At 41.5% G+C, this 17,541-nt stretch overlaps 1 long non-coding RNA gene across 1 annotated transcript; it reads left to right on the plus strand.

Annotated features, from left to right (window-relative positions):
• The first annotated feature begins 733 nt into the window (after positions 1 to 733).
• Positions 734 to 1,654, plus strand: LOC121761451. The gene is made up of 2 exons (XR_006041991.1): positions 734 to 992; positions 1,072 to 1,654. It is a non-coding gene; the product is annotated as an uncharacterized LOC121761451 (long non-coding RNA).
• The last annotated feature ends 15,887 nt before the right edge of the window (positions 1,655 to 17,541 follow it).

Below are 17,541 nucleotides of genomic sequence, written 5' to 3' on the forward strand. Positions count from 1 at the left end.
GGGCAAGAACATATATATGAAAGTCATCTTTTTTCTCTTAATCGTGAACAAAATATTGTTACTAGTACTCCCTCCGTCCCATAATAGATGATATATTTGGGGGATGCCGTGAGATTTTAGGAGATGTTGTTTTATGTATTAGGTGGAGAGAGAAAATATTATATTTATAATAATGTGAGAGAGAGCTTTTTTCAAAAAAGAAAATGTGAGATAAATTAAAAAGGAAAGTGTGACAATTATTATGGGACGAGGGATATATAAAGAAATACGAAGAGAAGTACTTTGTACAAAGAAACATTATTAAGTCCGTCCATAAAAATTAGTTCTGTTTTTTCATTCTTAGAGAGTAGTAGTCTTTGCTATCGGATTAGTTTAATCTTAAGCATAACGGAGATGGATTTTGATATACTATTAAAGTTGCAAATGAAAGCACAGAAATCAAATTCAAAGAAATTGTTTAAAGTATATTCACCGACCATTTTCCCTATTATATTACTTACTCACAAATAATCCAGATGAGAAATTAAGCTAATTAAATGAGATTGATAAGAACAAAATCTCGACCCATGCAATAACTTCAACGCATGCAATAACTTCAATACCAAAACTAATAATGGATTGGTGTGATTGGATTGGTTAGAAATTAAGTGGTGCTTTAATGGATTTGTTACACCGTACGTATATGTATTGTGTATGCACACATGTACACACACACACCGACTCCTCAGGCAACCAATGCGGCCAGTGTTGTGTAATTGCAATATTTACTACAAATTTCCCATTCTTGTTCTTGGGATTTTTTCCATAAATTAATACACCATCTCTTCTTCCTCCTTTCCCCTTGTAATTCAACTCACCCACACCCTTTTTCTGTCTACCTCCACCTCTCACCTTAATTTATTGAGCATTAAATCAATCCTTCTACTCTATATATACATATGATGCTACTGATTCTACTCCTAAGACAATTCTCCACCACCTTAAGGCATAAGGTGATCCAGTTTACAGTTATACACAAAGCAACTAACTCAATTCAACTATTTCATGCTCATGATTTTGTGTCTTAATTAGGATTGAAAGGGAGTAGTAAAAAGGATGAGTGTGAATGGAGCAAAGCTGGAGCTGAAGTTGAACTTGTCTCCACCGAGGAGTTCGCAGATGACGAGCTCATGCGCCTCGGTGAACCAGCAGGATGAGCAGCTCTGCTACTCAACTAGCCCGACGGCAAAGATGATGATGCTGGTGGGATGCCCTCGGTGTCTCATGTATGTGATGCTGTCGGAGGAGGAACCAAGGTGCCCCAAATGCAAGAGCTCTGTTTTGCTCGACATCATGTACAACTCTGCCCCAAAAACCAACAGGAGTTGATAACTAGTGACCAAAAACAGAAATAAGGATCAAAGTAGAGGTAGTTAGCACTAGTGGAGCCTTAATAGTGCTGCTTTTTTTGGTTTCTTTCTTTTTTGTTTAGTTTTCATCCATTTCCAGTAAGTCATGGCTATGCATAAGAAGAATGACTCTAAAGCTCTCTTGTAACAAATTTAATGTAATTTCTTGCCTGCCTCTTCACTCATATTTATGTATGTGTGTGTGTCAATTGATCTTGTAAGAAGCTGCTTTGTGTTGATGAATGGAACAGTGAGATAGTCTGGGAGGTTTTACAGTTTACAAGTAGTAATAACAATCGTACATAAAGAGGTTAAGTTTTGATTTTTTGAACCCAACAAAGCAAGTGCAGACTCCACCTATTGATTAGTGAAAAAGATGCCAGATTAAAAAAAATCCTAAAATAATTAGTGTTTTAACTACAAGAATGACAATATTGCCTGATTCATAATTGTGTTCTAATCAACAAAATTTCAAAATATCATATCAACAGTACATTACAACTACAAAGTCTACGTAAGATCTTAGTTTGAAGTAGTAGTACGTATTAATTCGATAGTATACTTTTACAGTGAAGAGAAGTGCATGAACTATTAACATCAAGTGGTTTACCAACCAACATAGTATATTAAATTAATGCATTTATTAGCTCCAACAGCTTGACTTGACAAATCAATGACAATAACTAGTAACGGATAAATTTTGTGCCCCGCCCTAGTTTTTGTCCATAGCCCCAATTTTGTTGTCCCTAACCCCAAAATTTTGTGTCCGCCACTATGGTGGACACCTCCAATAGCCCCCAAATTTTATAATCAACTTTCATTTTATAATGTTTCAAGTAATTATGAACAAATTTATCGGGCTATACGTAATTAGAAGAAGCCGACTATACGAATTTAAAATTTTGTGTCCGCCACTATGGCGGACACCCTTCCCACTATAAGGCGCCCCGCTTCCGCCCCAAACGCGGCTATAGCCGCGTCCTCATTATAGTGGACGCTCTAACAAGCACTTATCTTAATTTTATGTGCCTGAGACGTTAGCTACAAGGATTTGTAAGAGGAGGTAATTAGCAACAATAAGGATACCTGAATAAGAGATGTCAGAGGATGATTCATATATTAGAGAAGACTCCATTTGGTCCAACTCAGCTTCCCATTTAAAAAACATGACACCTAAGCCCAACCCACAAAAAAGACCATGCCCATGCCCATGCCCAAGCCCAAGCCACAAAAAAAACTTGTCCAGAGCCAAGAAAATTGTCCAGGACTAAAAAAAAACTTGTCCACCATAATAGTGGAAAGCCCAAGCCACAAATCTTATTATTTTTTCAATTCTTGGTTTGAGTATATTTTAATTTAATTCGAATAAAAATTATCTGACTATAATAATTAGAAAAAAATGCCTAATTTAATAAAAAAAGAATTAAAATCAAATCTTCGTTGTATTATAGAAAGGGAAAAATTATACAACGAAAATGATCGACATCACACAAACAACACCGCGAACGCATATCACGAAGTGCCCCCTACGTGCCCAGAGCATTTCAACCAAATCAGCCAGCAGTGTCGTATGTACTGTTTCCCTCCGCATATCGGTGAACCGTTGGATCAAGTATTGATTAGTACGTGGTACACCACTCTACAGGGGGCGGTGGCAATACCGTGACTTGTACTAGTACCCTCTTCCGGTGCCCAACGCTCTGCAGCAAATCCTTCATCATCTATTATCATATTGTGCAATATGATACATGCGTACATGGTGTCGACGACATCATTTTCGTGCCAAACTCGTGCCGGGCACCGTTAAATGGCCCATCGCACTTGGAGCACGCCAAAAGCTCGCTCAACATCCTTCCTAGCACCCTCTTATTTTCGCGCAAAATAGGATTGCCTCACCCCAACCGGTTGCTGAAACGTCTTTACAAACACTGGCCAACGAGGGTATATCCCTTCTGCCAAATAGTATGTCATGTTGTACTGTGTGCCGTAGGCCACGAATCTGACCTGCGGACCATCACCCCGACATTCGTCATTGAAGAGATGAGACGACTGTAGAACGTTGATGTCGTTGTTCGACCCTGCGACACCAAAATACGCACACCAGATTCGCAACCGATAGTCAGCAACGGCTTCCAGGATCATCAAGGGGTGTTTCCCTTTGAATCCAGAAGTGAACTGCCCCTTCCAAGCCACCGGGCAGTTCCTCCACTCCCAGTGCATACAATCGATGTTGCCTAACATCTCTAGAAAATTGTGCACCCTCCCGTGCATATCTATCAATCTCTGGCATTCATTTCCATTTAGCTTCCGTAGATACTCCGAACCAAAGATGTCCTGGGTGCCCCTACAAAACTGCCTCAGCACCTGTAGGGTAGTCGTTTCACCCATATGTAGGTATTCGTCGAACATGTTAGTCGGCCCGGCATAGGCAAGTTGTCTAATTGCAGCGGTACACTTCTGATACGTCGACAATCCGAGCTGGCCGCTGGCATCACGTCGGAGGGTGAATCACTTGTACCGCCCCGCCAATGACGTCGCTATATGGATGAAGAGCCGTTGCGACATTCTGAATCGCCGACGGAAAATCTCTGGCAGAAAACGGGGGTTATCGCCAAAGTAGTCTTCCATTAGCCGCCGGTGAGCCCCGACACAGTCACGGCGAATTGTCTGCCGATGATGGATCGGCCGAGCCGTCACTTCCTTCTCAGCTTCACATTGCACCTCTTCAACCAGTTCATCGAACGCCCCATCGATCATTTATTGATACTCATCGTCGATATTCATTTTTTGAAAGTAGAATAGAGATAAATTGAAAAGAGTGGAGATTGGAATAGGGTGAAAAAATTGAGAGGAATCGGTATATTTATAGGAAATAAATAAGAGAAAAAAAACTTGGGCAGAGCCGCGGCTCTCGGCCGCCAAAATAGGGCGCCGCGGCTCGCGCCCAAGAGCCGAGTCCAGGCCAACTACTCGACGCGCCCAAGAACCCCCCCCCCCCCCGGCCGCCGTGGCCCTACATGTCGTACTCTATTTTTAGAGTACGACAGTTAGTACAATTTATTAAGGATAAATGGTTGATTTTGTCTCACTATTATTTTAGATGTTTATCTAAAAATGTCCCATCATTTAGAGCATCCACAATGGACGTCCTAGTGGAAGCCCTAGTGGGAGCTCTAGTGGTTGCCACATCAGCATGTCCCTTCTTTCTGCAATGGTTTGACCCTAGTGGGTGCCCTATCAATTAAACTCAATTTGCTTTTACTTTTTAATATTATTATTTTTTATTTTTATTTTTAATTACTAAAATATTAAATTATATTATATTAAACAGCACAAATTTTTAAAAATAACTACATTACTTAATAAAAAAAGCTACATCATACTCCCTCCGTCCCATGTTACTTGAGGCGTTTCTTTTCTGCACGAGATTTAAGAAAGTTTTGTTTAGTGAGTTAAATAAAATATAGGAAAGAATAAAGTAAGAGAAAGAAGAGAGAGTAAAGTAAAAGAAATAATAATGTAGGTGTGATTAGATGTTTTGTTTTTAGCAAAAAAAAGAAATGACTCAAGTAACTTGGGACAACCCAAAATAGAATACGACTCAAGTGACTTGGGACGGAGGGAGTACTTATCTAAAAAAAACTACGTTACTAAACTAAATTACTAAATTAAAAAAAACCTAACTAGTCATCTAAATTAACCTATGGCTCAAATTCTTGATCATCCTCTCGGTCCTCCGTCGGGCATCCGGATCGGATTCGGTATGAAGGTTGTTTTGTGCGTCAAGTATAAACCTATAATTGCACCGAACTCTTCGATCGCTGAGGCAACAAGCTGAGTAGGCGGAAGAGGCGCAACCTGCGAGGGAGCCGATCCAGACGCGGCCGCCTTCGCCTTCCCTTTGGCCTAGGCTTATGCAGCCTTGGTGCCAATGGGACGTCTAAAAGTAGACTTAGGTGTGTCGAAACTCCCTTCCGGCTCAGCGTTCAGATCCACAGGAGATGGGCCGCTGTTCATGTAACCGCCAGTGGCGGTGTTCTTCGTCCGCTTCGCAGCTGAGATCCAACCGGTATCCCTTCGTTGAACTTTGCCTTGTCCTTCAAGATCAGCCAAACATTGTACAACTTGAACTGCCCGTATTCCGAATGGTGCTCGGACATCGACTTCTGGAGGACATCCTCCCAGCTCTCACAGCTGCCCCTTCCGTCCCTATTCCTGTTGCAGATATAGCTGAAGTTGTTGACGTGGACCTTGAACCGATCCCAGCACTTGCGCAGCTGAACCTTGGTCCGCTTGTACGCCCAACTCTGTTTCACCTCATTGTATCTGGCCTCAATGCGATCCCAGATTCTGGTCGAAGTCTGGTTGTTGGAGTTTATCGAATCCTTCGATATATCGACCCAACACTGAGCCACCTTCACGTACTCCTCCAATTCGTAGTCAGTACGCCCCGTTGGGTACTCATTGTTGGGCTCGTTGGATGAGAGTGGGACTGGGACGGATGGCGCCTTTTCCTTCCGCGCCTTGTACTTCCTCCTCCTCAGCGGCTCAGGGGCAGGGACAGGGGCAAGAGGTTGCCCACAACTGGGCTCCATGTCCTCAACCCGATATACGTCGGTGTTGAAGAACGGATCGAACTCAGAATCATCCACGAAAGTGGACCCTACAGATCCAGACGTCTCGACCCGATAGTCTTCGTGGCCGGGCCAACGGGCGCCACTGCCGCCGCCGCCGCCAAACATCTGCATATCGTCGACACCATGGGGGTTTGGGAATTGACTCGGATCCATTCTTGAAAGTATGAAATTGAGAAAAGAGAAGAGAAAGAGAGTAGAGTAGAGAGTGTAGGTGTGTGAAAAGTGAATGTGGGTTGTATTTATAGTGGATTAATAAAGAAAAAAAATAGAAAAATCGCAAAAACAGTCAAAATCGGTAATGTGAGCCTCGTTGGCTCGCCAAGACCTCGCGACACCTCTCTGAATGAATTAGCCTCTCGGCGACCGTATGGCCTGCCATAACTATGATAATCGGGTTTTGGCATGACACTCCATGACTTATAGCATCTATAACACGAACATGCTTCGGAATATGGATGAAAGTTGCAAGAACTCGGTGTGGCCATGGCATTCCTACAACTTTATAATACGAATGGATATGGATTCGATGTGAAATATGGTGGTGAATATGGAATGAATGATGCCACGATTGAGGGCGGAAACTCAATCGATAAACTATTCGAAAACGAACACTTTGCTATAAGAATTCGAATAGGAAAATCAAGAGTAAAAAACAATCAAGAAACAAACACAATTTTATTCTCCAAAAATATTCTTCTCTTACATTATGAACGTTGGAGCCCTTATATAGGCTTTGCAATTGATTGCAAAAGATATTCAATCTCCTAGTGATAATCTCATATCCAAACTATAAACATAATACTGCATCCATCCCATGTTACTTGCACTCTTCCATTTCGGCTCGTCACAAACTACTTACACTATTTATAGTTTAAGTTAGAATTAATGTATTTAATTAATATGTTAGATTAAGTTAAGAGGTCCTTTATTAAGTGGTGTCTCATTACACTAAAAATTCTACTTTAATTACACTAAAAAATCAATCTCAAATTTACGGCCTAAAATGATAAGTGCAAGTAACATGAGACAGATGGATTATATTTTTAATGATAAATTCATATCTAACTAAATTCTAGCTAATACCTAACTCACGTAGATCCTAACACTAACATAGACTACATAATTTAAATATTTAATTCTATAATTGAGATACATACAAATCCCAATATTTTTAACTAAACTTATTAGCTCCTAAATAATAGGAAATCGTAACTTCTATTACTCGTTTCATCCAACACAAGACTTCAGGCAAAGCTATGTTTCATCTTCTCGTGCGTAGCTTCGGGATCGAAACGAGGATCACATCATACTCTCCCTCTTCAAAAGGATTCGACCTCGAATCCTCGAAATCTACATTCCTAGTCCCAATGCAAGTTTCTTCATTAACTTTCAGATTCAATGAATCTCTATGTCTCTTTCCTCTACCAGAGTATCGATGTTGAATATGTACATGCATTCGTTGTTGAGATTGCTCCCATCGTGGTTTGCACGGGAGCTAGACCTATCGGTATTGGGATCTCAACATTTGCACGACTTGGAATAAGAGTTGGACCAACAATTTCCTCCGAACCTATTTCTTCTTTCATCTCCAAATTTTCTTCTTCTTCTTCTTCTAGAAGAATTGTTTCCTCGGCAACCATTAATGAAGGCAACTCTTGCTCTTTCTTTCTCGGAGCATTTGTTTTCTCCCGTTGCAATTCACGTTGTTGTTGCCTTAATTCCTCATAAGCTTTTTCGAGCAGTAACTCGATCTTTGGCTCCAATCGACGCATCCAATTTTCAAAGAAATCATCCTGCATAGTAGCCGAGGTACACATGGGTGTCTTCAACGGTTGGGTCGGTGCACGAGCTTATTGATGGTGTCGCATGGCTCTGATACCACTTGATGTGAGCCTCGTTGGCTCGCCAAGACCTTGTGACACCTCTCTGAACGAATTAGCCTCTCGTCGACCGTATGGCCTGCGATAACTATGATAATCGGGTTTTGGCATGAGACTCCGTGACTTGTAGCATCTATAACACGAACATGCTTCGGAATATGGATGAAAGTTGCAAGAACTCGTTGTGGCCATGACATTCCTACTACTTTATAATACGGATGGATATGGATTCTGTTGGGGATAATGCTGGAATTACAAGAAATAAACAATGCCGGGCGTAATACAACCCAAGAAGGAAAGAAGAACTAAAACTGAAAATTACAATGAAATCGAAACTGTAAAACCGTAAAAGCGTTTAGCCGAGTCGAGGAGTCCTCTTTCCGCAAGACGAGATACGCCCCGGTAGTGCTCTCGATTTGGCGTGTCGTCCCCAAAGATAAAACGGCTAAGTCTCTGGTGAAGCAGCACCGCAATCAACAGAGCTCCGGCGAACTGGATGGAGGAGAGAGCAGAGCTTCGGAAAGAAAGACTATGTAGAGAGTATGATGCTTGTGTGTATGTTCGTATGTCTATCCTAATGCAAGGAATGACTAGTCTATTTATAGGCTCAGTCCACTGCTGGGGGTCAACACAGCCTTGATGGCTGTCATCATGGCTCATTATGGCGGGGCTGTAACCGCCGGCCGTTACGAGTTTGAAAGCTGGAGTGGTCGACTTTGAATCTAGACGTTGTACACGCCCTAGTTCAACCATCACATGTGGACTTCGACTTGATCAAGACGCTGATCAAGCCATCGCTCAAGGCGCAGTAGGTCGAGTTGATCAGGCTACTGAAGCCATCGCTCAAGGCGCAGCAGGCCGAGTTGATCACACTGCTGATCAAGGCGCAGAATGTCAAGTTGATCAGGCTGCTGCCCAAATCTTAGGTAGTCCAAAACATTAAGTCTGAATCCAGGGACAAGCCCAAGAACCAAGCCCAAAGACCACCCAAAGACCAATTGCCAAGATCAAGACCAAGACCAAGGGCAAGGGCAAGGGCACGGGCTCGAGCATAGGTGCGCGCGCGGGCGCGGGCACGGGCACGGGCACGGGCTCGGCTCAGCTCGGCGCGCATGTGGGCTCTTTCACCCATCTTAGTCCACGATAATTACTAAGTGTAATAAGTCACTTAATAAATACACATTTAAAGATGTGTCTCATCTCCTATGTGGGATAATTAACACTAGTTAATTACTCCCTACACTTTCAACTCCTAGCTTTATCAAAAGTTACAATGTGACCAACTTTAATCCACTATTTCTTACTCACCGGGAATCGGATTTAAGAAAAGTGAATATACTACGGTCATCTACACGGAACGTAGATCGACGCTATATCATTTAATTCTCCAAAATTAAATGTCTCGTCATATTTATTATTGGTCAAACTTCATTGACCGGACATCTTAAAACAAGATTCCAACAAATTCGACGTGGCCGTTATTAGTGCTCCTGATGTAGACACATTTGTCGCACTCGTTGATTTTAAACTCATTTGATAACATCACATTATCAAACTTCAAGTGTCATTGCAATGGCGCTTGTTTCAATCCATAGAGGGATTTAACCAGTTTGCATACCTTTTTCTCTTGTCCAGGTACTACAAACCCTTCGGGTTGTTCCATATAAATTTCATCTTCTAGTTCACCATTTAGGGGTCTTTACATCCATTTGATGAATCTCAAGATTGTGCAATGCAGCAATAGCGAGAAGCACTCGGATAGATGTAATCCTTGTTACAGGTGAATAGGTATCGAATAAGTCATGTCCTTCCTTTTGTTTAAAACCTTTTACTACTAGTCGGACTTTATACTTATCCACTGTTCCATCGGTATTAAATTTCCTTTTAAGTACCCAGTTGCAACCTAGAGGTTTCGCACCTTCAGGTAGATCTACCAACACCCAAGTGTGGTTTAGCAAAATTGAATCAATTTCGCTTTGAACAGCTTCTCTCCAATGTAACCCGTCTGGGCCATCGAAGGCTACTTTTATAGATGTCGGTTCTTCATCTAACATAAAAGCAATGTAGTCAGGACCAAATGTTTTTGGTGTTCTGACCCTACTACCACATCTTAGTACTGTATCCTTTGGATCGGGCTTTGCACGCTTGCTCGATTCAGGTTCCTCGTCCGCTGATTTAGAACTACTGGCTTCTACTTCAATTCTTGTCTCAGAATTGGTTAGGACTTTTTCCTTGTCTTTGCAAGGGAATGTATTTTCGAGAAATACAACATTCCTTGACTCAATTGTTGTTCCTATTGTAATAGTCGATATTTCAGACTTGTGAACAACAAATCGATATGCACTACTATTAAGTGCATATCCAATGAAGATGCAATCAACCGTTTTAGGTCCGATTGTAACTTCTTTTGGCGGAGGAACCATCACCTTTGCCAAACACCCCCACACTTTGAGGTATTTGTAGGATGGCTTCCTTCCCTTCCACAACTCATAAGGAGTAACATCTTTTCCTTTGAGAGGGATTTTATTCAAGATTTAGTTGGCTGTCAAAACAGCTTCCCCCAACATGTCATGTGGTAATCCTGAAGTCAGAAGCAGTGCATTCATCATCTCTTTTAGAGTTCGATTCTTGCGTTCTACAACACCATTAGATTGTGGTGAATATGGTGCATTCGTTTGATGGATTATACCACTTGCGTTGCATAATTCCTCAAACGGGGCTACATATTCGCCTCCTCTAAAGCTTCGAATCGTTTTAATTTTACAACCAAGTTGATTCTTAACTTCGTTCTTACAATTTTTGAACGCTTCTATTGCTTCATCTTTACTTCTTAAAAGATAAATGTAGCAATATCAATTATCTATGAAAATGTTAAAGTACTTTTTACCACCTCTAGTTTGCACCATCTTTAAATCACATACGTCTGTGTGAATTAATTCAAGGGGTTTTGTGCTTCGTTCCACCGAGTGAAACGACAACTTAGTCATTTTTGCTTCAAGACAAATTTCACATTTATCTTGGGTATCCACTTCATTAGCCTTTAGTAAATATAAATTCACTAATATTTTAATGGCTTTTGAATTTACATGTCCCAATCTACAATGCCACAAATTTGAACACTCAGTCAAGTAAGAGGAAGTAGATGCTTTATTATTAGCCAATGGCTTTGCAACACTGCAAGTTGCCACACTAAGTTTGAAAAGCCCGTCGGTTACATAACCTTTTCCAAGGCATTTTCCAAACTTATACAATACAAACCTAGCAGACTCAAATACAAGTTTAAACCCCTTATTAACTAGTATTGATCCTGACACTAGGTTCTTGCGGATGTCCGGGACATGCAGCACATCCTTCAGCGTTATTGTGACGCCAGACGTCATCATGAGGATCACATTTTCGATGCCAAGGACTTCGGAGGATGCTTGATTCCACATGTTGATCTTCCTCCCATCAACAGGACTGTAAGTTGAAAACTTACTCCTATCGGCACAAACATGAGTAGTTGCTCCAGTGTCGATGTACCAGCCTCCCTTATTTTCAATCAAGTTGGCTTCTTCAGTGACCACAGCAATGAGGTCGCTTTCATCCCAGTCTTTGAACTCCTTCCCAATGACGTGGGCTGCCGGCTTCTTCTTCTTGCTGCGGCAGTCTTTGGCAAAGTGGCCAGTTTTGCCACATTTGAAGCATTCGCCTTCAAATTTCTTTGCAGGCTGCTTCCCTTTCCCTTAACCCTTTTGACTTGGGCGAGGGCGTTTATTGGAGGGACCGCCCCGCTCCAACAGATTAGCCTTGGCTTCAAGTGGGCTAAAGCCCTTAGCATTTTGCTCGCTTTTGCGCACATCGGCCTCAATGCGCAATTTCACGATCAAGTCTTCAAGAGTCATATGCTTTCTCTTGTGCTTGAGATAGCTCTTGAAGTCCTTCCAACTAGGAGGAAGCTTGTCAATGATCGTGCACCTTAAGAATTTGTCGGACAAGGTCATCCATTCAGCCACTACTGCGTGGATGATCATTTGGAGCTCTTGAACTTGCTCTATGATGGGTCGAGAGTCGACCATCTTGTAGTCCATAAATTTGGATGCTACAACTTGTTCAGTGCCTGCAGCATTATCTATGTTGTACTTTCTTTCTAGGCTTTCCCACATCTCTTTTGATGTGGTTACAATGAAGTATACATTGTACAAACTATCATCTAAAGTACTTAGAATGAAATTTTTACAAAGGTAATCTCCTTTTCTCCAAGCTTCATAGTCTGCCATGACCTCAAGCCTAGTCTCTTGATCGCTTGGTGCGGGCGGCTCATTTTCCGTGAGGAAGTTGGCGACGCCCAATGTTGTCAAGTAGAACAACATCTTTTGGTACCACCTTTTGAAGTCGGATCCTCCAAACTTTGGTGGCTTCTCGGCAGGTGGCATCACTCTTGTTGCCAAAGGTGTCGTACTTGGTCCATGGAAAGAACCAATTCCGTTGCTCCTGAAGTAGCCAACAACGTGGTTGGGCATAGAGCCCCCACCATTCATGTTGGGCATGGAGCCCGCCATGGTTGTACCAGCCCCGAAGGAACTAGCACCCGCGTGAGACCCGAAGGTCCCAGCATTCGTGTGAGACCCGAAGGCCCCAGCACTCGTGTGAGACCCGAAGGCCCCAACACTTGATCCATTAAAGGATCCGAAGGAACCACTAAAAGTGGAACCAACCGATCCACTCAAGGTGGATCCACCAGTGGGCCCAAGGGGGTTAACAAACTCCCAAGGGGTTGTTGATGAAGACGGATAGCGCCCAGGAGTGGTCGACATGGTGGATGGAGATGCGGAGGCGGTGGTGGCAGCGACGGTGTTGGCATTGGTCGACATCTCCAAGCAAAGGTATTTAAAGTTTCGAAAGTTTTAGTTCAGTTTAGGTCCGAAACCTTCAACGGTAAGTATATCTCGTCTTGCGATTGTTGGGGATAATGCTGGAATTACAAGAGATAAACAATATTGGGCGTTACAACCCAAGAACGAAGGAATAACTAAAACTGAAAATTACAATGAAATCGAAACTGTAAAACCGTAAAAGCGTTTAGCCGAGTCGAGGAGTCCTCTTTCCGCAAGATGAGATACGCCCCGGTAGTGCTCTCGGTTTGGCGTGTCGTCCCCAAAGATAAAACAGCTACGTCTCTGGTGAAGCAGCACCGCAATCAACAGAGCTCCGGCGAACTGGATGGAGGAGAGGGCAGAGCTTCGGAAAGAAAGACTATGCAAAGAGTATGATGCTCGTGTGTATGTTCGTATGTCTATCCTAATGCAAGGAATGACTAGCCTATTTATAGGCTCAGTCCACTGCTGGGGGTCAACACAGCCTTGATGGCTATCATCATGGCTCATTATGGCGGGGCTGTAACCTCCGGCCGTTACGAGTTTGAAAGCTGGAGTGGTCGACTTTGAATCTAGACGTTGTACACGCCCTAGTTCAACCATCACATGTGGACTTCGACTTGATCAAGACGCTGATCAAGCCATCGCTCAAGGCGCAGTAGGTCGAGTTGATCAGGCTACTGAAGCCATCGCTCAAGGCGCAGCAGGCCGAGTTGATCACACTGCTGATCAAGGCGCAGCATGTCAAGTTGATCAGACTGCTGCCCAAAACTTAGGTGGTCCAAAACATTAAGTCTTGATCCAGGGACAAGCCCAAGAACCAAGCCCAAAGACCACTCAAAGACCAAGACCAAGACCAAGGGCAAGGGCACGGGCTCGAGCACAGGAGCGCGCGCGGGTGCGGGCGCGGGCGCGGACACGGGCTAGGCTCGGCGCGTGTGTGCGCGCGTGTGGGCTCTTTCACCCATCTTAGTCCACGATAATTACTAAGTGTAATAAGTCACTTAATAAATACACATTTAAATATGTGTCTCATCTCCTATGTGGGATAATTAACACTAGTTAATTACCCCCTACACTTTCAACTCCTAGCTTTATCAAAAGCTACAATGTGACCAACTTTAATCCACTATTTCTTACTCACCGGGAATCGGATTTAAGAAAGTGAATATACTACGGTCATCTACGTGGAACGTAGATCGACGCTATATCATTTAATTCTCCAAAATTAAATGTCTCGTCACATTTATTATTGGTCAAACTTCATTGACCGGACATCTTAAAACAAGATTCCAACAGATTCGACGTGAAATATGGTGGTGAATATGGAATGAATGATGCCATGATTGAGGACGGAAACTCAATCGATAAATCGATAAACTATTCAAAAACAAACACTTTGCTATAAGAATTCGAATAGGAAAATCAAGAGTAAAAAACACTCAAGAAACAAACACAATTTTATTCTCCAAACACTTTGAGGTATTTGTAGGATGGCTTCCTTCCCTTCCACAACTCATAAGGAGTAACATCTTTTCCTTTGAGAGGGATTTTATTCAAGATTTAGTTGGCTGTCAAAACAGCTTCCCCCAACATGTCATGTGGTAATCCTGAAGTCAGAAGCAGTGCATTCATCATCTCTTTTAGAGTTCGATTCTTGCGTTCTACAACACCATTAGATTGTGGTGAATATGGTGCATTCGTTTGATGGATTATACCACTTGCGTTGCATAATTCCTCAAACGGGGCTACATATTCGCCTCCTCTAAAGCTTCGAATCGTTTTAATTTTACAACCAAGTTGATTCTTAACTTCGTTCTTACAATTTTTGAACGCTTCTATTGCTTCATCTTTACTTCTTAAAAGATAAATGTAGCAATATCAATTATCTATGAAAATGTTAAAGTACTTTTTACCACCTCTAGTTTGCACCATCTTTAAATCACATACGTCTGTGTGAATTAATTCAAGGGGTTTTGTGCTTCGTTCCACCGAGTGAAACGACAACTTAGTCATTTTTGCTTCAAGACAAATTTCACATTTATCTTGGGTATCCACTTCATTAGCCTTTAGTAAATATAAATTCACTAATATTTTAATGGCTTTTGAATTTACATGTCCCAATCTACAATGCCACAAATTTGAACACTCAGTCAAGTAAGAGGAAGTAGATGCTTTATTATTAGCCAATGGCTTTGCAACACTGCAAGTTGCCACACTAAGTTTGAAAAGCCCGTCGGTTACATAACCTTTTCCAAGGCATTTTCCAAACTTATACAATACAAACCTAGCAGACTCAAATACAAGTTTAAACCCCTTATTAACTAGTATTGATCCTGACACTAGGTTCTTGCGGATGTCCGGGACATGCAGCACATCCTTCAGCGTTATTGTGACGCCAGACGTCATCATGAGGATCACATTTTCGATGCCAAGGACTTCGGAGGATGCTTGATTCCACATGTTGATCTTCCTCCCATCAACAGGACTGTAAGTTGAAAACTTACTCCTATCGGCACAAACATGAGTAGTTGCTCCAGTGTCGATGTACCAGCCTCCCTTATTTTCAATCAAGTTGGCTTCTTCAGTGACCACAGCAATGAGGTCGCTTTCATCCCAGTCTTTGAACTCCTTCCCAATGACGTGGGCTGCCGGCTTCTTCTTCTTGCTGCGGCAGTCTTTGGCAAAGTGGCCAGTTTTGCCACATTTGAAGCATTCGCCTTCAAATTTCTTTGCAGGCTGCTTCCCTTTCCCTTAACCCTTTTGACTTGGGCGAGGGCGTTTATTGGAGGGACCGCCCCGCTCCAACAGATTAGCCTTGGCTTCAAGTGGGCTAAAGCCCTTAGCATTTTGCTCGCTTTTGCGCACATCGGCCTCAATGCGCAATTTCACGATCAAGTCTTCAAGAGTCATATGCTTTCTCTTGTGCTTGAGATAGCTCTTGAAGTCCTTCCAACTAGGAGGAAGCTTGTCAATGATCGTGCACCTTAAGAATTTGTCGGACAAGGTCATCCATTCAGCCACTACTGCGTGGATGATCATTTGGAGCTCTTGAACTTGCTCCAAACATTATGAATGTAGGAGCCCTTATATATACTTTGCAATTGACTGCAAAAGATATTCAATCTCTGATAATCTCATATCCTAACTATAAACCTAATATATTTTTAATGATAAATTCAAATCTACATAAATTCTAGCTAATACCTAATTCACGTAGATCCTAACACTGATATAGACTACATAATTTAAATATTCAATTCTATAATTGAGATACATATAAATCCCAATATTTTAAACTAAACTTATTAGCTCCTAAATAATAGGAAATCGTAACTTCTTCTACTCGTTTCATCCAACTCAAGACTTCGAGCCAAGCTATGTTTCCTCTTCTCATGCGTAGCTTCGGGATCGAAACGAGGATCACATCAATTGGGCTCAGGTTTGGAGTTGCAATGGGCGCCCGATGGGGACGACCGATCTTTTGGTCTTTTCTCTCGGACGCTTGCAATGGATGTCCGACGACGCCCGAGCCCGATCTCGGGCGATCGGGCGTGAGATCGGGCATCCATTGTGGATGCTCTTTGGTGATCGCATTTTAGTGCCCACTGTTAAATTTGGGAATTTAATGTCCTGCAAAAGATTTCTATAAATCGAAATACTGACATGGCAACCAGAACTACGTGTCCATTGAATAATCAATGTGTAATTTTGTTAAAATTTTTTTTTTACTCTCTGTCATTTTATGCACTCTCATATTTTATTCTTTGTTCATCTTTCCACTTTATTTCTACCTCTTACATTATTCTTTATTTATCTCTCAACAATATTATCTTTCATATTTTATTCTCTCTCCTAACTTACCAAACATTATTTTCTTAAATCTAGTATCCAAAAGAAATGTATCTCTGTTAATACGTTATACTCCCTCTGTACCATCCATTAAAATTAGACTAATTTTTAAATATGAAAAATATTAAATAATTAAAATACTATTATTAATATTCACTAACACTATTTCCACTATTATTTTTTTTCTCTCTCTCTTACATTATCAATTGCATATTAAAATTCATGTACTTTACAGCTTTGTTTATTTTTCTTGAATAGTACTTATAACAAAATAAATCCATCTATCAATACTTTATAAAGAGAGATTGGAGTATAGGGTTCTGTTAGGTTGAGATTTTTTAGCTTAATTGAGAATTGAGATGCATTTTCAGCCATTCATCCATAAAATTTTTAAAATGTCAACTGCAAGTAGATTATGTCAACTAGGGGTATTATCGTCATTTCATTTCTAAAATGGCGGAAAAATAAATGTTGAAATGTCAACAACTTGTATTGAAATGTCAATAACGCAAAAACCATTCACAGCTTGTCAATAGCATGCACATCAAATCTCAACAACTTATAGCAAAATGTCAACAGTATGTCAATAGCCTATATATAAAATGTCAACAGCTTGTCAATGACTTGTCTAAAGTGTTGACAACTCAAAAACAATTCTTGTAATTAAAAAATAACAGCTATTTTATCCTAATTTTTTTATTTGACACAAGTTCTGGCATCATGATCATACAACACATGTCAATTACATGCATATCAAATGTCAACAACTTATAGCAAAATGTCAACAGCAGCAAGAAGGACCACATCAGCGCCGCTGACGTGGTGTCTCTTCCGGCGAGGATGAAGCAGATCACGACGTCGACGACGAATTCCTCGTCAGATTGACCAGATATGAGAATATCACCAAACACCTAGAGTGCTTTTCTGC

The sequence above is a fragment of the Salvia splendens genome, chromosome 13, assembly GCF_004379255.2.
Source record: "Salvia splendens isolate huo1 chromosome 13, SspV2, whole genome shotgun sequence".
Lineage (NCBI taxonomy): Eukaryota > Viridiplantae > Streptophyta > Magnoliopsida > Lamiales > Lamiaceae > Salvia > Salvia splendens.